Consider the following 21451-nt stretch of genomic DNA (forward strand, 5'->3'; position numbering starts at 1 on the left):
CAGGTTTGTCCTGTCCAGCTTGACTTTTCCCAGCTTGACTTTTCCCTTTGGCTTAGTGATTTTGGGGTCCCGAGATATATTTTGTTTTTATATTCCCCCCCGCCTTTTAAAAATCTTTCAGAGAAAGCATTTTAGAAGAAAATGAGTCCTCTGGTCTTAGGTTTGTCTGATCTCTCATGGCTAGGATGCTTTATTCCTAGATGAGTAGGTCCCATGTTATTGGAAAAGCTCATGTTTAGTAGGTTGTGAAGTCTCATGTCCTATGAAGAGAAAACAGGGGGAGGAAGGGAGAAAAGCAACAACAAACAAGCAAGAACAATCCTGGAAAATCTATATAGGCCATATTACTCTGAAGTCCATGCATCAGTAGGCAGGTATGAAAGTGGCTTGTGTATGTAAATAGGTTGCTGTTATTTTCTTCTGAAGTTGTCTAGCTTCAGTTTGCAGGGCTTGAAGAAAGCACAGCTTAATATTTAGTGATTTTAAATGAGGAAAAATGGGGAAGAAGGGAAAGGAAAGAAGGACAATTTGAAAACATCATTTTGGAGACTTGTAGCCAGGAAAAATTTTAGAATTCAGTCTAAACTATAGGAAATAGTAAAAATTGAAAAACACTAGGCAAGACTGGAATCTAACAGGTATACTATAGTTTATTTTGAAACTTTTTTTTTCTCTTTCCAGTCCTGTTTTCACTAAAGACAAATCAAAGGACAAATTCATTTGCAAAATAAGTTTTAGTCTTATGGCTGGAGTATTTGCATAAAGTCAGCAAGAATAATTATTTGTCATATAGTCTTCTCTTTTTTTAAAATTGACTTTGCTGGAACTTTATTCCACAAGGAATCTTAGATTCAACTTTAATGCCTTAAGCCCAACCTGTGCCTGCAAATACTTGTATTAATTGGGTGAATTCCTCACCTCGAGGTCCCAAGAAAACTTAGGTCTCCTGGGCCTGTCAGAAAGTGACATTCTTTACTTACCACACGTTAGGAGACTGTACAGGGACTGTGTAGATAAGGTACGAGGATAGCTTTTACAAGGGGCTTTTATTGGCCCTGTAAGTCAACTTCGATTTCTTAAAGGAATCTGTATCCAAAAGTATGTTATTCCTGTCAATACCTTGGTAAAATAACCAGTTTTTCCAGTTATGTCCTGTTACAAAAGAAAATAGATTCTTATTGCACTTATGCAAATAACTATATTGCTGTAAGTTAAGAATACGCACAACTAGTTTCCAAATTTTGGAGAGATCAGGTAGAGAGAAATATGCTCTAAATTTTGTTTATACAAGTATACTTAAGTGTTAAAAGCTGTAAATAGCTCTAAAGAAAAGTTTTCTTGGCTCTGAAAAACAAAGGATGAGCAACATTTTGAGCAAAAGTCATAATTATTTCAGTTTTCTATTAGTTCAGTCTATGCAATTAACTAAAAAGTATCTGAGACAAGTCTCAATCAATTGAGAAAATTTATTTTGCCAAGTGTCAGGTCCAGGGGCAGGTTCCAGCCCATGCTGAGGTCGAAAGGAAGTGGGTGGATGGGTGGCAGATAGCTGAAAGAACACTCGGGTCAAGGGAGTGGGGGGCGTAGGCAGGTGAAAGATGGTTTTATTCAGCAGCTCTCTTACACTGTCTCTGTCTTCGCTAATTGCTGCAGCTACTCCCATACACAGCCGCACGGCCAGCTCTCCCTTCAGGGTCAGCAGCTTAACTCTTTCCCTCTGGGTGCAAGCAAGCCAAACTGTGTCCTGGCTTCCCGCTGTCCATCTGCAAGACAGACAGCTCTGGCTCTCTCTCTTTCTCTGGGTGCACCTGTACAGCCTCAGCAAGGTAGTTGTACCTTTTGCAGACAATAGTGGCTCTGAGCTGAGTGATGAGCCTTCCCATGTTATGGCTACATGGCTGTGATTATATAACAAGTGGAGTTATGTGCCTAAACTTGTTGAGTCATGCAGGATGTTTACCTCAGCCTATGTCTGCCTGGCTTCAGTGCAGCCATGTTCCTTACACCAAGGTTAAGGATGCGCCTGTGACACAGCCTCAGTATGTCCTGACAACATGTGCTCAAGGTGGTTGGGATACAGCTTGGTTTTATATGTTTTAGGGAGACATGAGACATCGATTAATATATGTAAGATGTACATTGGTTCAGTCCAGAAAGGTGGGACAACTCGAAGCAGGGAGGGGGCATCCAGGTCATAGGTAAATAAGAGACAAATGGTTGCATTCTTTTGAGTTTCTGATTAGCCTTTCACTGAATGCACAATTTACAGGAATAGTCACTTATGCCTTAGTCTGGCTTAGTGAAACAATAGGGCAAAGGAAGCAATCAGATATGCATTTGTTGCACAGGAACAGAGGGATGACTTTGAGTTCTGTCTGTCCTTTGTCCATGATTTTCCTTATGGGCAAATTATGAGAGAGGTATGTAGCTTTTGAACAAATCTTTGTAACTATCTTATTTAGGAATAGAATGAGAGGCAAGTTTGTCTGATACAGTTTCCAGCTTGACTTTTCCCTTTGGCTTAGTGATTTGGGGGTTCCGAGATTTATTTTCCTTTCAAAGTTTCTACCCACTTTTAATACCCTTTCATTTTTTTCCAAGTCTTGGATGCAAACCTAGCTAATGAATTGCACTGTGTCCTTTCCGTTAATGCTATGCTTGGTAACAGAATAAAGAAATATTAGTGTCCTGACAACTGACTATCAGCTGTCCAGCTGTTCTGCCCCTCCTTACTACAAATAGTGTCACTCTGGTCATGGGAGAAGCTAAGCATCATAAAAACTGAATCTTTTTAAAGTCATATTGAGAGAAATAGTCCTGTGATATTATAATATATTAGGTCTTTGTCCCTGGTTCCCATCACAAAGCTCCTAAAACCCTTGAAATTTCCTGACAAATAGGATTATCTTCTTATTTATAATGTGTCCCTTTGGATTACATCTGAGTTTATGCTAATGATATAACTCAGAGTGTGACTCCTAGGTAGCCCAGGATAGGGCCAGTCACCTGAAAAAACAGGTAATAGAGGATTAGAGGATTGGCAAGTTGGAACTTTCAGCCTCACCCACCAACATCCAGGAAAGGCGGGAAAGCAGGGCTAAGGGATGAGTTCTATAAAATCTCTTTAATAATTTTTTTTTCTAGGCATAGTGGCTCATGCCTGTAATTCCAGCACTTTGGAAAGCTGAGGTAGAAGTATTGCTTGAGGGCAGGATTTCAAGTTCAGCCTGGGTAACATAGCAAGACCCCATCTCTACAAAAAAAAATTTTTTTTTAAATTATCGATGCATGATGATGCATACCTGTAGTCCTAGCTACTCGGAAGGCTGAGGTGGGAGGATCGCTTGACCCCAGGAGTTCACAGCTGCAGTGAACTATGATCAGGTCACTGCACTGAAGCCTGGGTCACAGAGTGATACCCTGTCTCTAAAAATAATAATAAAAACATAAAATGAAGTATTTTTCATTGACATGATTTTGTACACATTTATGGGGTGTAATGTGGTGTGTGTGTGTTTGGGAGATAGGGTCTCCACTCTGTTGCCCTCACTGGAGTACAGTACAGTCGCTTGATTATAACTCACAGCAGCCTTGGACTCCTGAGCTCAAGGGATTCTCCTGCCCCAGCCTTCTAAGTAGTTAGGACTACAGGTACACACCACCATGCCCAACTAATTTTTAAAAATGTTTTGTAGAGATAGGGTATCACTATGATGCCTAGGCTTGTCGCAAACTCCTGGCCTCAAGCGATCCTCCTGCCTTGATCTCACAAAGTGTCAGGACTACAGGTATGAGCCACTGCACCCAGCCTAATGTAATTTTGTTTTGATACATGTATACATTGTGTAATGATCAAATGATCAGAGTAATTAGCATATCCATCACCTCAAACATGTATTATTTCTTTGTGATAGGAACATATAAATCCTCTCTTCTAACTATTTTGAGAACTACAACACCTTGTTGTTTACTATAGTCACCCTACTGTGCCATAGGACACCAGAACTATAAAAACTCTTGAACAATGAGATTTGATGAGCTTCCAGATTGCTGAACACACAGAGGTGCCTGGAAGGTTATACACCTGCATTTATGCCAGTATTATGCTGTTTTGGGTTACTATGGCTTTATAGCATATTTTGAAGTCAGGTAGTGTGATGCTTCCAGCTTTGTTCTTTTTTTCTCAGGATTGTTGTGGCTATTTGGGGTCTTTTGTGGTTTCATATGAATTTTAGGATTGTTTTTTCTATTTCCATCAAGAATGTTGTTGGCACTTTGGTAGGGATTGCAATCTGTAGATCACTTTGTATCATATTATATAGGTAGCAAGGCAAACAATCAATAGAGTGAAGAGACCACTGTAGATCACTTTGGATAGTATGGATATTTTAACAGTATTAATTCTTCCAATCCATGAGCATGAGATGTCTATTTTTTTTTGTATCCTCTTCAATTTATTTCATCAGTGTTTCATAGTTTTCTTTGTAAGAGATCTTTCACTTCTGTGGTTAAATTTATTCCTAGGGTTTTTTTTTTGTAGCAATTATAAATGGGATCGCTTTTTTGATTTATTTTTCCAATTGTTTGCTGTTGGCATATACAAATGCTACTGAGTTTTGTATGTCGATTATGTATCTTGCAACTTTACTGAATTTGATTATCGGTTTTAATAATTTTTGGTAGAGTCTTTAGGATTTTCCAGATATAAGATCATGTCATCAATGAACAAGGATAATTTAAGTTCATCCTTTCCAAATTGGATGCCCTTTAAGTCTTTCTCTTGCCCAATTACTTTGGCTAGGACTTTCAGGACTATGTTTAATAAAAATAGTAAAATTGGTCATCCTTATCTTCTTTCAGTTCTTAGAGGAAAGACTGCCAATTTTTCCCCAGAAAGACTACCAATTTTTCCCCATTCAGCATGATGTTAGCTGTGGGTTTGTCATATATGGCCTTTATTGTTTTGAGATATGTTCCTTCTATACCCAGTTTGTTGAGTTTTTGTCATGAAAAGATACTGAATTTTACTGAATGCTTTTTTCAGCATCTGTTGAAATCATCATGGACAAAAATGTCCTTAGTTTTGTTAATGTGATATAACACATTTATTGATTTGTGTATGGTGAACCATTTTACATCCTTGCAGCAAATCCCACTTGATCATGGTGAATGATCTCTTTAATGTGATGTTGAACTTGGTTTGCTAGTATTTTATTGGGAATTTTTACATCTATGTTCATCAGGAATATTGGCCTGTAGTTTTTTTGTTGTTGTTGTTGTTGTTGTTATTGTTGTTGTACCTTTGTCTGGTTTTCCTGTCAGGGTAATGCTGGCCACATATAATGAATTTGGAAGTATTCCCTACTGTTCAATTTTTTTGGAATAATTTGAATAGAATTTATATTTGTTCTTAAAATGTTTGGTAGAATTCATTGTGGAAGCCATCTGCTCCTGGGTTTTTCTTTGATCAGAGACTTTTTATTACTGCTTTGATCTCATTACTTGTTACTGGTCTGTTCAGGCTTTCTATTTCTTATAGGTCATATGTGTCCAAGAATTTAACCATCTTATAGGTTTTCCAGTTTGCTGGTATGTAGTTGGTCATAATGGTCTCTCGTGATCCTTTACATTTCTGTGGTATTTCTGTGGTATTAGTTTTAATGTCTCCTTTTCCTTTCTGATTTTATTTATTTGGGTCTTCTCTCTTTTTTCTTACTTGGTCTACCTAAAGATTTGTCAATTTTGCTTGTTTATCCCTTTGGAAAACTATTTGTTTCATTGATCTTTTGTATTTTTTTTATAATCTCAATTTCATTTATTTCGGTGCTGATCTTTATTATTTTCTCCCTTCCTTCCCTCCTTCCTTCCTTCCTTCCTTCCTTCCTCTCTTTCTCTCTTTCTTTTTGAGACAGAATCTTGCTCTGCTCCCCAGGCTGGAGTGCAGTGGTGCGATCATGGCTCACTGCAGCCTCAACCTCCTGGGCTTAAACACTCCTCCTGCCTCAGCTGCCTAAGTAGCTGGGACTACAGGCACATGCCATCATTCCTGGCTAATTTTCAAACTTTTTTTGTAGACACAGTCTCACTTTGTTGCCCAGGTGGGTCTCAGACAATCATCCTGCCTCAGTCTCCCAAGGTGCTGTGATTAAAATGTGATTAAAACACCCAGCCTTGTTACATTCTTTCTACTAATTTAGGGTTTGATTTGTTCTTGCTTTTCTAGTTCCTGGAGGTGCATCATTAGGTTATTTGAAGTCTTTCTACTTTTAAAAAAAAATTTATTTTTCATTCTTGTGGGTATATAGTAGGTACATATATTTATGGGTACATGAGATGTGTGGATACAGGCATGCAATGTATAATAATCACATCATGGAGAATGGGGTATCCATCCCCTCAAGTGATTATTCTTTGTATTACAAACAATCCAATTATACTCTTTTAGTTATTTTAAAATGTACAATTAAATTATTATTAACTATAGACATCCTGTTGTGCTATCAAATAGTAGGTGTCATTCATTCTAACTATTTTTTGGTACCCATTAATCATCCCTGACTCCCCTACCACCCTTCCCAGCCTCTGGTAATCAACCTTCTACTACGTCCATGAGTTCAACTGTTTTGATCTTTAGATCCCACAAATAAGTAAGAAAATACAATGTTTGTCTTTCTGTGCCTAGTGCCCCCCAAAGCACTAGGATTACAGGTGTGGGCCTCTATGCCCAGCCCAAATGACTTTATTATTGCACGTTCATATCCTTTTCTTTCAGATTGAATAACTCTCTCTAGCATTTTCTTGCAAGACAGATCTGGTGATGATGAATTCATTCACCTTTTGTTTGTCTTAGAAAGTCTTTATCTCTCCTACATGTTTGAAGGATAGCTTTGTTGGGTGTATTATTCTTAGTTTTTGCCTTCAGCACTTTGAATATATCATCTCACTCTCTCCTGTCCTGTACCATTTCTGCTGACAGTCTGTTGCCAGACAAATCAAAGTCCTTTATATGTTATTTGCTTTTATTTCTCTTGCTGCTTTTAGGATCTTGTCTTTGTCCTTGACCTCTGAGAGCTTAATATATATTTTGGTGTAGTCCTATTTGGGTTTAATCTGCTTGGTAATCTTTGACTTTCCTGTATCTGGATATTTATATGTTTCTCTAGGTTTGGGAAGTTTTCTGTTATTTCTTTGAATAAGCTATCGACCCCCTTTTCTTTCTCAACTTCCTCTTGAGGGCCAATGACTCAGATTTGCTCTTTTGAAGTTATTTTCTAGTTCTTGTAGGTATTCTTCATTCCTTTCCCTTCTTTTTTCTTTTTTTCTTCTCTGACTATGTATTTTCAAATAGACTATCTTTGAGCTCACTCTTTCTTTCTTCTGCTTGATCAGTTCTGCTGTTGATACCTCTGTGATGAGTTTTTCAGTTCAGCCAATGTATTTCTCAGTTCCAGGTATCTGTTTGATTTTTTCTCATCATTTCCATTTCTTCATTAAATTTATCTGATACATTTCTAAATTGTGTTTCTGTATTAACTTGGAGATTGCGAGTATCTTCAAAACTGCTATTTTGAATTCTTTTTTTTTTTTTTTTTTTTTTTTTTTTTTTTTTTTTTGAGATGGAGTCTCGCTCTGTCACCCAGGCTGGAGTGCAGTGGCCGGATCTCAGCTCACTGCAAGCTCCGCCTCCCGGGTTTACGCCATTCTCCTGCCTCAGCCTCCCAAGTAACTGGGATTACAGGCGCCCGCCACATCGCCCGGCTAGTTTTTTTGTATTTTTTTAGTAGAGACGGGGTTTCACCGTGTTAGCCAGGATGGTCTCGAGCTCCTGACCTCGTGATCCACCCGTCTCGGCCTCCCAAAGTGCTGGGATTACAGGCTTGAGCCACCGCGCCCGGCCTATTTTGAATTCTTGATCTGACTCCTGTCACTTTGCTATCTGAGAGCTCACATGTTGCTCTCTCATTGGGGCTGATCACTGGTTCCTTGCTTTGTCCATTTGGAGAGGTCATCGTTCACTGTTTGCTGTTATTTCTTATGTATGTAGATCTATGTCTTCGCGTTAAAGAATTGGTTATTTTTTCAAGTCTTTCCTGTCTGAGTTGGTTTGTGTGTTTAGAGGTTCTGTGCGATTTGCCCGTTGATTCCCTTAGCCCTAGATTGCTGCCTTCTCTTGAGCACTAGATGGCGCCCTAAGCACAGCTTTTCTGTAGCTCTCCAAGTGCTGCCCATTGCAGGTAAGGGGAGATTCCAAAGGGGACTCCTCAGCTGTGTGGGGAAGCTGGCTATGGCTTCGTGCTCAGAGGTTCCCTGCAGGGTGCCTCCTACAGTGTGGTGCTGCTAAACCACCTCTCTAATTTGGTGTCCCCTTTTTCTATAGTGGAGAGCAGACCCCGAGTTTCTAGTGCTGGGCCATGCGGCCCCACCTCCAAGGTTTGTCTCCACCTGTCCTTAGGTGGAGGCACTTGTGATGCTTCCTGTGAGTTGAGACAGGAACAACTTTCTTGCATAGGAACCCAAGATGATGGGGAAGCTGGCTGTCCACTTTGATCTCACTTTTTCCAATGTAGAAACCATGAGTCTTGGAGGATTTTTCCATGTGGTGTCTAGTAGTTTGGGGGAGGGGCATTGTGGATAGAGAAGTCCATTTCTCTCACTTTCAGCTCATAGTTTTTCACTTCTCTGTGGCCTCAGGGATTGTCACAGCTTTGGCTTTGAGTTCTTGTGATAAATGTGGCACTGGATAGTTGTTTTTGGTTTTCAGTGGGCAGGGGGAGTGAATCCAGATTGCTTCTACTCTGTCTTTCGTGACATTACTCCCCAACTCTGAAGTTTTGAGAATGAGTGACTGAAGAATTGTAATGCCATTATCCAAGCTAGGGGACATGGAACATGTCATGGTAAATAAATAGGTCAGGTTGCGCTTGTTGAATTTGAGAGTCATCTGCAACTAAATGGACTATAAGAATCTTGACCTTGGCATTCAGGAGAGAGAGCTGAGATAAAAGCATAGATCTATAAATCATGAGTGTGAAGGGATGGTGGTTGAATCCCTTAGAGTGGAGGGGATCATAAAGGTAGAGAGGGTAGAGTGAGAATTCAAAAGTGCCAAGAACTGGACTTTGAGCAACCAACTCCTACACCTTGAGGAATGGGTAGAAGAGAAGTGAGCATACTAAGACAGGGAGCAGCAGTTGGAGAGATAGGAGAAAATTCCAAAAAGTGCTGGTCATAGAAACCAAGGGAAGAGAGACATTCAGAAAAGAGAAAGTAGCTTTTTTGCAATGGGTTTGCCACTAGAACATAGGTTGTCTTGAAAACCACCCCTAAAAACCAAAATGGGAAAGGAAAAGACTCATATCAATATTGTCATCATGGACATGTAGATTCAGGCAAGTCCACTACTACTGGCCATCTAATCTACAAATGCAGTGGCATCAACAAAAGAACCACTGAAAAATTCAGAAGAAGGTTGCTAAGATAGGAAAGGGCTCCTTCAAGTATGCCTGGGTCTTGGATAAACTGAAAGCTGAATGGTATCACCACTGATATTTCCCTGTGGAAATTTGAGACCAGTAAGTACTACATGATTATCATTGATGCCCCAGGATACAGAGTCTTCATCAAAAACACAATTACGGGCCGAGCACAGTGGCTCACGCCTGTAATCTGGGCACTTTGGGAGGCCGAGGTGGGCAGATCACTTGAGGTCAAGAGTTCGAGTTCAGCCTGGCCAACATGGTGAAACCCCATCTTTACTGAAAATACAAAAATTAGCTGGGTGTGGTGGCATGCATCTGTAATCCCAGCTACTCGGGAGGTTGAGGCAGGAGAATCACTGGAACCCGGGAGGTGGAGATTGTAGTGAGCCGAGATCATACCACTGCACTCTGGACTGGGGAACAGAGCATGACCTTGCCTCAAAAACAAACAAAACAAAACAAAACAAAAAACGACTACAGGCACATCTCAAGCTGACTGTGCTCTCTTGATAATTGCTGCTGGTGTTGGTGAATTTGAAGTTGGTATCTCCAAGAATGGGCAGACCCATGAGCATGCCCTTCTGGCTTACATGCTGGCTGTGAAACAACTACTTGTTAGTGTTAACAAAATGGATTCCACTTAGTCACCCTACCACCAGACGAGATACAAGGAAATCAGCACTTACATTAAGAAAATTGGCTACAACCCTGACACAGTAGCATTTGTGCCAATTTCTGGTTGGCATGGTGACAGCATGCTGGAGCCAAGTGCTAATATGCCTTGGTTCTAGGAATGGAAAGTCACCTGTAAAGATAGCAATGCCAGTGGAACCATGCTGCTTGAAGCTCTGGACTTTATTCTACCATCAGGTCATCAAACTTACGAGCCCTTGTGTCTGTGTCTCCAGGATGTCTACAAGATTGTTGGTATTGGTACTGTACCTGTGGGCCGAGCAGAGACTGGTGTTCTCAAACCTGGCATGGTGGTCAACTTTGCTCCAGTCAATGTTAGAACTGAAGTAAAGTCTATTGAAATGCACCATGAAGCTTTGAGTGAATCTCTTCCTGGGGACAATGTGGGCCTCAATGTGAACAAGGTGTTTGCCCACTTAATAAAATCGGATATAAAGAACAAGAAGGCTAAGTTGTTATAAACGTCAGTTAGCATGCCTTACAGTTCTTGGTGGCTTAGATCACCACTTTATATTTCAAAGTATCTGAATAAAGACAGCTTCACAGTTGCTCCCAAGTCTTCATATCTGAAAGAATCCTTTTACAAATCTGAAATGGAACAATTTGATATTTATTACAGAATCATCGTGGTCTTGAAAGAAATCAGTGATTTACATTTGTAACCATATTTCCAAAGAGAATGTCTTTTGTATGAAATGGGGGAATGTAAGAGGTACATATATTATTTACAACTGTCTCTGTCAAGCATTTGCCCTTTATTTGTGTCCATTGCTGGATTCAACACTCTATTGGCATATCCATACTTAATTTTTTTGTTGTTCCTGTTGTTGTTCTGATTAAAAACATGCATTACATTCTTTCTAAGAAAAAAAAAAAGAATGTGTCTGCCAAAGATGTTCATCATGGCAGTGTTGCTGGTGACAGCAAAAATGACCCACCAATGGAAGCATCTGGGTTCACTGCTCAGGTGATTATCCTGAACCATCTAGGCCAAATCAGTGCTGGCTATGCCCTGTACTAGATTGTCACACATCTCACATTCCTTGCAAGTGTTCTGAGCTGAAAGAAAAGATGACCATTCTGGTAAAAAGCTAGAATATGGCCCTAAATTCTTGAAATCTGATGATGCTGCCATGATTGTAGTTCCTAGCAAGACCATGTGTGTTAAGAGCTTCTCTGAATATTCTGACTATCTGACTATTCTTCTCTGGGTCATTTTGTGGGGAAATATACCTTTATACCAAGTATAGAGCCAAGTATGAACTTACACAACAGGTTATATAGGTTATATAACAAGTGGAGGTGTGCACCTGCATGCCAAACTCGCTGAGACAGACAGTTGCCATGGGTGCAGAGGACAAGAAGGTGGCTAGAGCTGGCAAGGTCACCAAGTCTGTCCAGAAAGCTCAGAAGTCTAAATGAATATTATCCCTAAAACATGCCACCCCCGTCTTTTTTGTTGTTGTTGTTGTTTGTTGTTTGTTTGTTTTTTTTTTTTTTTTTTTGGTTTGTTTGTTTGTTTTGAGACAGGTTCTCACTCTGTTGCCCTGGCTGGAGCACGGTGGCACGATCTCTGCTCACTACAACCTCTGCCTCCTGGGTTCAAGCAGTCCTCCTGCCTTAGACTCCCAAGTAGCTGGGACTACAGGCATGTGCCACCATGCCTGACTAGGTCTCATTATATTGCCCGGACTGGTCTCAAACTCCTGGGCTCAAGTGATCTACCCATCTCAGCCTTCCAAAATGTTGGGAGTACAGGCATGAGCCACGGTGCCTGGCCTGAGTCTTAATCAGTGATGGAAGGGTCTCAGAACTGTTTGTTTCAATTGGCCACTTAAATTTAGTCGTAAAAGATTGGTTAATGATAACAATGCATTGTAAAACCTTCGGAAGAAAGGAGAATGTTTTGTGAACTTTTTTTTTTTGGCATCTGGTAGTTTTAAGTTATTTAGTTTTTAAAATCAGCACTTTTTAGCGGAAACAACTTGACCAAATACCTGTCACAGAAATTTGAGACCCATTAAAACCAAATTTAATGAGGAAAAAAGAGAGAGTAGTCAACAGTGTTAAGAGTACAAAGAAATAAAGTAGACTAAGATCTGGATGTGATGTTTTATAAGTTTCTGACGAATTAAAATAGTGTTTTAAAAACCAGAGTCATATTCAAAGAACTACAGAGAAAATGGGAGGAAGAAAAATGCTTTTGCAATAAACTTAGGGTGCCATTTAAAGAAGTTTGACATCAAAAAGAAAGCAAGGGTAATAGATGGGTTACTTAAGTGTCATGTACAAATCTCTTCCTTTTTTTTTCAAAATTGAATTTTTTTTTGTAACGTCTATAATCCTGTGTCTGATTTGCAAATTTGGATGTAAAATAAGAATCACTTGAGCACAGGTGCAGAGTTTGATCAGAGAAGCAGAGTGAAAAGCAATAAGGGATGATTACAGTAATTAGACCGTATGCAATTGTGGAAGCAGGGTGTCAGGTCCTGGGGTCTGGGTCCAACACATGCTGAAGTCCAGAAGGAGTGGGTGGATGAGCAGAAAGAACATTCAGGGGGCTGTAGGCAGGTGAATATGGTTTTATTCAGCAGCAGCTTTTATTAACAGCTTTCTCACACTAGCTCTCTCACACTGGCCACCCTGTCTTGGCTGCTTGAGCCGCGGCTCCCACACACAGCTGTGCAGCCAGCTCTCCTTTGCCTTCAGGGTCAGCAGTTTAACTCTTTTTCTCTCTGGGGGCACGAGCAAGCCAAGCTGTGTCCTGACACTCTCCCGTCCATCTGCAAGACTGACAGTTTTCGCTCTCTCTCTTTCTCTGAGCACCAGCGCACCCACCACCATGTTGAGCCAAGCTGAGCCCCAACAGCCCTGTACAGCATTAGCAGGGCAAATATACCTTTATACCAAGTATAGAGCCAAGTATGAACTTACACAAACAGGTTATGTAACAAGTGGAGGTGTGCGCCTGCATGCCAAACTTGCTGAGTCATGCAGGCCTGGATATCCACTTCGGCTTATTCCTTGACCAAAGCACATCCGTGTACCTTACACTCCACCCCTTAGGCTGAGGGAGACTTAGGTCTTGGGCACACAGGTTTGATACTCAGGTTTTGCACACAGGCCTGACATATAAACTTTGGGCATGCAGGCCTGATACATACACAGGCTTGACACATAAGCCTGACACACAAGCTTTGGGCATGCAGGCCCAATACATACATAAGCTTTCGGGCACTCAAGCCCATTATATACATAAGCTTTGATGAACTGCCCAGCTATTGGCGCAGATCACCATAGGTTGTCACATCCTTGGTGATTACCAGTCACACTGCCCTGAGTTTAGCTTATTAGCCGCCTTGCCCACACCTGGTTTCAAACCACATGGTGTTAGTACTAGGCTGGACTGCACCCCAGCTAGATCTAGCTGTGTGCCATGCCCTATCAGGAATGAGGGGATACCCTTCCTAATGGTGAAGTCTCAGGGATTAGGAGTGCCTCAGGCCCCATGGCCTTATCTTGCATTAGGACTACAGGTCCCAAGACCTCTTGCAACTTTGCTGCTAAGGTTTTTGTACTTAGCATACTTCACCGTTTCAAGTAGGCACCCCACTTCGCTAAAGTGGATGTCTGTGCTGTCTCTGTCCAGGGGGTCATTACCCATGAATGCACCCATCCCACTATTAATAACTGCTTCTCTATTAGTAAGCACCAGAGCTCAGGTCCCGTCCACAGTTGGGACTAACAGCCCACTGGTGCTTCCAAGTGCTCCATGCACTGCTATAGGCCCTAGCCAAAATTATCTGTGGTTACATGCACATTCAGTGTAAATGAGCACCCTAGTTTACTACCCAGAAAGGCTGTCTCAGCCTCATCACCCCAATCCCAGGCAAGAGGGACACTGCCACTTTTAAACCTGCAAGAGAATCAGAGGTTAACAAAACATTATTAACAAAACCACAACATATGGTGGGGCCTATACAGTAGCCCTGCAGCAACACTGTGAAAGTCCATTGTCACTGTCCCATGAAGGCAAATTGTTACTTGCTCTCTGGAGCATTGTCAGTTGACAAGAATGCATTAGCCAAGTCCACCACACAATGGCACTGCCAAGTTCCGTTGTCAAGTAGTCTATTAAGTCTGTGATAGATGACACAGCTGCCAAGCCATGCAAAACATCCACCCAGAATGTCTTCAGGTATGGATGCGAGAGACATACATAGCGCATAAGCGGAAAGCCAAGCAGCTGATGCCAAGATGCAGAGATACAGGTTTCACTTTCACTGACCAGTCTTCATAGTTGTCAATAAATGCAGCTCTGCCCAGAAACTTATCCGGGGGTCAGGGACCAGTGGATTGCCAAGTCCAAATGTGGCTCCTGTTGTCCGGTGCCCTCCAAGCTGGGCATCTCGGCCAGTTCTCTTATCAAACAGAAAAGGCTTTACACTTCCACCAACTGTAGCAGGTACTCTTTGAAAACTGGAATGCTTGAGCGGGACTGGGTTGCGCAGCAAGGTCCTTCTCCCAAATGACTTGCACTAAGTCTGTGCACGACTACCGACATTATTTGCTTAACTCCCTCAACTCAGCAGGGGCACAGGCACCAAAGGAAGGGTGCTCCACCACAGCAGGGGGTCTCTGGGCCTACTCGTGTGGCCCAGTAGCTGCTCATGATCTATTTTGTGGTGGATCATTGGGCAAGCCTGCCATGGAGGTTCTTCCTCCTCCCTGCACTGAGTCCCACAAGAACTGGGCATGAACTTCCCACAGCACAATTACAAACACTCATCTGACTCTGCCAGCAAAGGCATGCTTCTTCTCAGTGCTGTGCACTTCCAGGTGCTTCAGTGCCTTCTCCATACTCACAGGAGACCCACCCACTGCCTCCCATGTTTCCACTGGAGCCCATCTTCACAGCACAGCCACCACCGGGTATCACAGCCCATGCTGCGGCCACAAAGCCAACCCGGGAGCCCTCAGGGACTGGGGCCCACTCACCTCATCCCATTCTCATCACCAGTTGTCAGGTCCCGGGATCCAGGTCCAGCCCATGCTGAAGTCCAGAGGGAGTTGGTGGATGAGCAGAAAGAACACTTGGGGGGCCGTAGGCAGGTGAATATGGTTTTATTCAGCAGCAGCTTTTATTAACAGCTTTCTCACACTAGCTCTCACACTGTTCGCCCTGTCTCAGCTGCGTGAGCCAGTGGCTCCCAAAGACAGTTGTGTATCTGGCTCTCCCTTGCCTTCAGGGTCAGCAGCTTAACTCTTTCTCTCTGGGCATGAGCAAGCCAAGCTGTGTGCTGGCTCCCTCCTGTCCATCTGCAAGACGGACAGCTTTGGCTCTCTCTCTGGGCACCAGCGTGCCCGCCATGGTAAGCCATGTTGAGCCGAGTGGAGTCCCAAGAGCCCCTGTAGAACGTTAGCAGGGCAGTTATACCTTTTACAGACAATAGTGGCTTAGAGTGAAGTATAAACTTACATAAACAGGTTATATAACAAGTGGAGGTATCTGCCTGCATGCCAAACTCACTGAGTCATGCAGGCCTGGATATTCACCTTGGCCTATTTCTTGACCAAAGAACATCCATGTACCTTACACAGGGGAAGAAATCTATGGAAGGCTATTGTCTCTGCACTTATGGCAGTCTGAAATCACTGTAGATATTCAGGGCCCACAGTTGGGAAGAAGAGGTGTATGTGGTGTGGGGGAAAGCAAGGACAAACTGGAACCTGCAAGGATTAACTTGAATATCTAGGACAAAGTAAATCCTGTGAAGACTTACTGGAACCTGCGTCTGTCTCTTATTGCCTCCAACCTAGAGAAAGAGCTGACATCCATAGTGATGGAAATGCACACACAACTGACCTAGGACTTGGAGAAGTTGAAGAAGGAGATCCTGTCAGAGTTGGAGTTGCTGCAGGTCCTGCTGCTGCCCCACACCAACAAGGTGTGCCAGTGGATCAGTGCCAGTGTACGCCAGTGGCAACAGTGCCTGGTCCTACCAAACTTCAGAATATAGTATCTGTTGCTTCACTCCCACTTCCTAAGCCCTGCCCAAATTTTCCTCCTGGTCCAGTCTCAGAACCATATTGGGAAGGCAATTCCAGGAAACTATGTTTCTAGCTTAGCTAAGTTGGCAAAGCCATTTCAACAACTGTGAGACAAATACAGACCAGTAGAATGTGACTGGTCACTATTAGAGAAAAGGATAACACACAGTAGAGAAAAAAGAAAGAATCCCAAACCAAAAAACGTATGGGTCATTCTGCGCATCAGTTATGGACAAGGACTTCTCAGTGTTTGGTGCTCACATTCAACAAAAGCTGTGTCCAAGAAGGACTCATTTAACCAGTATCATCTACCCCAACAATCCTGAGTGTCTATGTCCACAATGTTCAGCAGAGCAGAAGAGGAAGAAACAGTAAGCATGGAGTTACTGGCAGCATTTTGGAATGCTTCTGGTCACCATGAATTTTGGTCACTGACCTCTGACTTCTGAAATAAGCCATCCAACACTGAACCTTCCACCCAGCTTTTCAAAGAGGGTGAGTGTTCCCTTATTTTTAAAGCAACCATTGGTGAAATAAAGGTGACACATAAATTAGATTCACTGTATAGGCTTTGGTAAAAGTTGTGATTTGTTTCCAAAGCTTCAGATAGAAATGAATCCCAGTGTGACACATGGATATCTTTTCAGTTTAAAAGCAAAGTTTCAGAGGTGAAAACTTCGGCTTCTGTGCTCTCACCCACCCCTCTGAGGAATACGAAATAGCTGGGGGCCCATGGATAAAACAGAAAAGCGGTGGAGAATAGCTTGAAGGCACCAGGAGGCTAGACAGATGGCTGTAAAGATATTCTGCTTATTTTATGGGGTAAGCCGTGCTTTGAGCATTTTCTAAAGGGGAAAGAAAGGTGAGCAACTTTATTTATCACAAAACAGTTGATTTTTTACTTACTTTACTTACAAATGACTATGGTTTGAATATTTGTCCCCTCCAAAACTCATGTTGAAATTTAATCCCCAGTGTGGCAGTATCGAGAGGTGGAGTCTTGGGGCTTTTAAGAGGTGATGGGTCATAAGGGCTCTGCCCTCATGAATGGACTAATCCATCCATGGATTAATGGGTCAATAGATTTAATGAGTTATCATGGTAGTGGCTTCATAAGAAGAGGAAGAGAGACCCAAGCTAGGATACTCAGCCCCCTCACCTTGTGATGCTCTGTGCTGTCTAGGAAGTTAACAGAGAATCCCCACCAGCTAAAGGGTCCTCACCAGATGCAGTCACTTGACCTTGGGCTTTTCAGCCTCCATAACCATATGAAATAAATTCCTTTTCTTTATAAATTACACAGTTTTAGATATTCTATTATAAGCAACAGAAAACAGACTAAGACAAGAACGTTTGATGAAAAGCTATGCCTTTTAAATTTTGACTGGCATTAAGTTATATAGATAGAACATAGTAACCTAGCTCAACAGACCACACATAATTTAAATTTATTACTTTTCTTCTCCATAGATTAAGTTAGAAAAAAGGAAATGTTAATTTAGCTACTGAAGTTTTGCATCTAAAACCTTCTCTGTGAAATTCTGGCTAGTCTCTTTTAAAGAGTAATAGAAAATCATGGGCTTTATTTTGAAGAGCCAGTTTTCTTCAGCATTGTGGTAATAATAATAACTAATATTATTTAGGATTTGCTACATGCTAGGTATTAACCAACTATTTTACATGTATTATTGAATCCTTTTAACACTTCTAGGCTATCAGTATGATTATTCCCACTTAAAGATGAAGAAACTGGAGCACAGAAAGGTTATGACTTGTGTAAAGACACACAGTAAGTTCCAGAGCCACAGTTCAAACCCAGTCTACATCACTGCATTCTTACAAAGTTCACACTGATCAGTAGGTAGAAATCACTTCAGCAAAAGATGTCTGAACAGGAATAGTTAGTGCAGCATCTTTCATAAGGGTTTAACATTTGAAAAAGCTTATCTGTCTATCTATCAATAAGGGACTGGTTAAACTGATGAAGTTAATCTATTCAGTGGACTAGTTTTGCATCTGTTAGGAGTTATATTACAGAGATGTACAGACAGTGTGATCCAATTTTAGTAAACATATTTACCAGTATTCATATACATTAAAAAGTCTGGAAAATTATACAGCAAAAATACTAACAATGATCATTGTGAAGTGGTAGGATTCTAGGTAATTTAAAATTTGTCCCAATTTTTCCTACAATAATCACGTAATAAAGAATAGAATAAAATCTTTAAAACTCACACCACTGTTCTTTTACTGAGAAACACTGCTTCTCTTTTGAGTTGCAGACTGGAAATCAGCCCTGACTGCACTCAAGTGCTCTGTGACCTTGGACAAGTCACTTACCCTCTCTGGGTCTCCTGTTTCACATATATAACAAGAACGTGATTTAATTTTGCAGGTTCCTTTGTGTTCTAACATTCTTTGACTTAATGGAGCTGATTCTTAGCAAAGTTCTTTTTAAAAAAGAACAAATAGTGTGTGGAGATTTAAATGTTGATAAATGGTTTCTTCACACTTTATCTGTTTTCTTCAGCATGCGAAGTTATTATTTCCATTATTCCCTTCCCATGAGTCCTTTAAGAAGGGAAAGCTGGCTTTTTGCTCTCGCTGGGGATGGCGGAGGGAGGTACCCTGCTGAGGGGAAGGGGGATGCCTGAGACCTGGACTTCCTTGGGAGTCTGCTATGGAGTCGAAGGAAAACCAAGATTTCATTTTCAAGATGGAAAGTCCATCAGACTCAGCTGTGGTTTTACCTAGCACTCCTCAGACCTCTGCAAATCCATCATCTCCCTATACAAATAGTTAACGAAAACAACCTATGAGTGCAACAATTAGAGAAAGATTAAGGAAAGCAAGGTCTTCATTTAATTCCTGTTATAATGTGGTGAAACTTCTTAAAGTAGAGAATGAAGAAAACGATCAGACCTTTTCAGAGAAACCAGCATCTTCCACAGAGGAAAACTGTTTGGAATTTCAAGAAAGTTTTAAACACATAGACAGTGAATTTGAAGAAAATACAAATTTGAAAAATACTTTAAAGAATTTCAATGTCTGTGAATCTCAGTCACGTGACTCGGGGTCATGCAGTGCTCTCCAAAATGAGTTTGTGGATGAGAATCTTTCTACACAAAGATTAAACGATGAAAAAGGCAAATTGGTGAAGCAGGTTCAGGAGAAAGAAGACCTTCTTCAGAGGCTAAAACTATTCAGACTGTATGACAAAGAATGATCTATCTCCATTACAATTGTTAATAAAGAAGTGGAGAAGCGGTAGCCAGCTGTTGCTTTGAGTTGCAGTCACCTGTGTCTGAAGAGAACAAGAAACTAAGGCTTACTCAATTTATAGACTACTACGGGTTAGAAGATAAATTGCTACACTATAACAGAAGTGAAGAATAATTTATAGATGTTTAATTCCTGATTTTTGCTCCAGAATATCTTTGAGAATGATAACTTAATTAAAAGATACTTACTCATTTTAAAGGGAAGATAGAAACCATTAGGGCTCAGAGGAAGGTATCCCAGTGAACATCAATTAAGGGCACTCTAATATATAAATTATAAACTAAGTTCTAAAAGGAAAATTAGTATTTTGGATAGATTTGACAAAGAAAACTTGACATTTAAATCATGTTTAAAAAGTCATTTGGGCAGTTCTGGAAACTAGTTTTAATACAATCGTTTTATTGTGGCCAAAAGTTTTATTTTAAATGTTAAAAAAAAAATTGTCCAATCTAGTGAATGTCTAAACCTAAAGTTTAAAAATTTCTGCCTCCTAAGTTTATGCACCTTGTTTACATCCATCTACCACATATTTCCATCTGATAATCTAGCAGGTAATTAAACCCATATGTCCAAAACTAAAAAAAAAAAAAAAAAAGGAACGTTAATGTTAACGCATTTCACCAGAAATGTGTCAAATCACTCTGGGAAAATAAGTGCCTTTTCCCAGAAAGACACTTTCTGACCAATACATTAACAGAGTGTGTTTGTTTGTTTGTTTTTGCCATATGTTGAAACAACACACATCACAACCCAAGAAAAATAAGAAACAAAAGCAAACTATTCAAACACAATCCCCATTAGCTGTCCTTACTCCAGATTCTTGGCTTTGTTCCTAGGATCGCCTTTTATCTATATATCTGATTAATGATAATAATAATGATAACTACTAGCCTTTGTTTTACAGATATCCATAGGGCCATTTAAAATATTCGAGGCATAGTGAACGATGCTGAGCAGAGGAGGGCAACGAGAAAGAGTAGATTTTTTTTTAGAAAGTGGGTGGCTGGCTCGGTTGGCTCACTACCTGTCTAGGAATTAACCCAGGCATGGAGGCTGTACTTACAGGAGCGCGTGTCCTTGCATGGCCTTTGCCAAGAGGCTCTCAGGCGCCTTCTGTCGAGTTGGCCCTCACGCCGTCTCTGCCTGAGGGTTCTGGCTTTGCACCCAGCTCTCCTGACCAGCACCTTCCAAATTCACTTTTCACAAATGGCTGTTTCTCACCATTTGTGGGGTGATGTGATTCTAGGAGGTAATGTGAAGTCTGAGGGGTGATGTGGGGTAAAGTGGAGCTTGGAGAGGGGGACTGGCGTGGGGCATGTGTAGAGCCTGAGAGGTAATATACAGATTAGGGAATTGTGAAGGGGAGTCTGTGGGATAGGGGTGGAATGATGTGCAGTTTGCTGGGGTGAGGGGTGGGTGGGAATGTGCAGCCTGTGAGTTGCTGTGTCCCCAAGACCTACTCTCCACTATATGAGCATAGTCCCGGCACGACCCAAACCTTGGTGTCTCCTGCACCCCAGGAGACCTTAGCTCCAGTCAGGGGAATGGCAGAAAGCTTTCGTGCAGTTTCCTAGTCACGTTTTTAACTTGCCTCCTCTAATAAACTGAAAAAATCTGCCCTCAGCGAAGAAATGCTGTATTTTCTGTTATCCTTATCAACCGGAATAGTCTTTCAGCAATATATATTTATTATGAAATCAGAAGCTATTTTTCAACAAATGTGAATATTGAATATGTACTCCACCTGCCAAAACACACCCCAGAGAAAGATCTCCCTAGAATCAATGGTCTGGAATCTTTTCACCTGTCTCACACTCCAGGCCCTCTTCCATTTTTCACCCCCTAGCAGCCTCTTAGATTATGTATTCACCTTGGAACTATGATTCTGGGATCTTGCCCATTTATGTCTGCTTGCTAGCTGTGTGGCAGCAAGTAAATCACCA

General features: G+C 41.3%; 1 protein-coding gene and 2 pseudogenes across 1 annotated transcript in view; all 3 read left to right on the forward strand.

Annotated features, from left to right (window-relative positions):
• The window catches only part of LOC105468408 (putative uncharacterized protein CXorf42), a 108553-nt gene that overhangs the window by 10023 nt on the left and 77079 nt on the right, over nt 1-21451 (forward strand).
• Nucleotides 7602-11424, forward strand: LOC139360617 (elongation factor 1-alpha 1-like; annotated as a pseudogene).
• LOC139360616 (swi5-dependent recombination DNA repair protein 1 homolog pseudogene) lies at nt 18907-19637 on the forward strand (annotated as a pseudogene).

Source organism: Macaca nemestrina, chromosome X (genome assembly GCF_043159975.1).
Source record: "Macaca nemestrina isolate mMacNem1 chromosome X, mMacNem.hap1, whole genome shotgun sequence".
In the NCBI taxonomy this organism is placed as follows: Eukaryota; Metazoa; Chordata; class Mammalia; order Primates; family Cercopithecidae; genus Macaca; species Macaca nemestrina.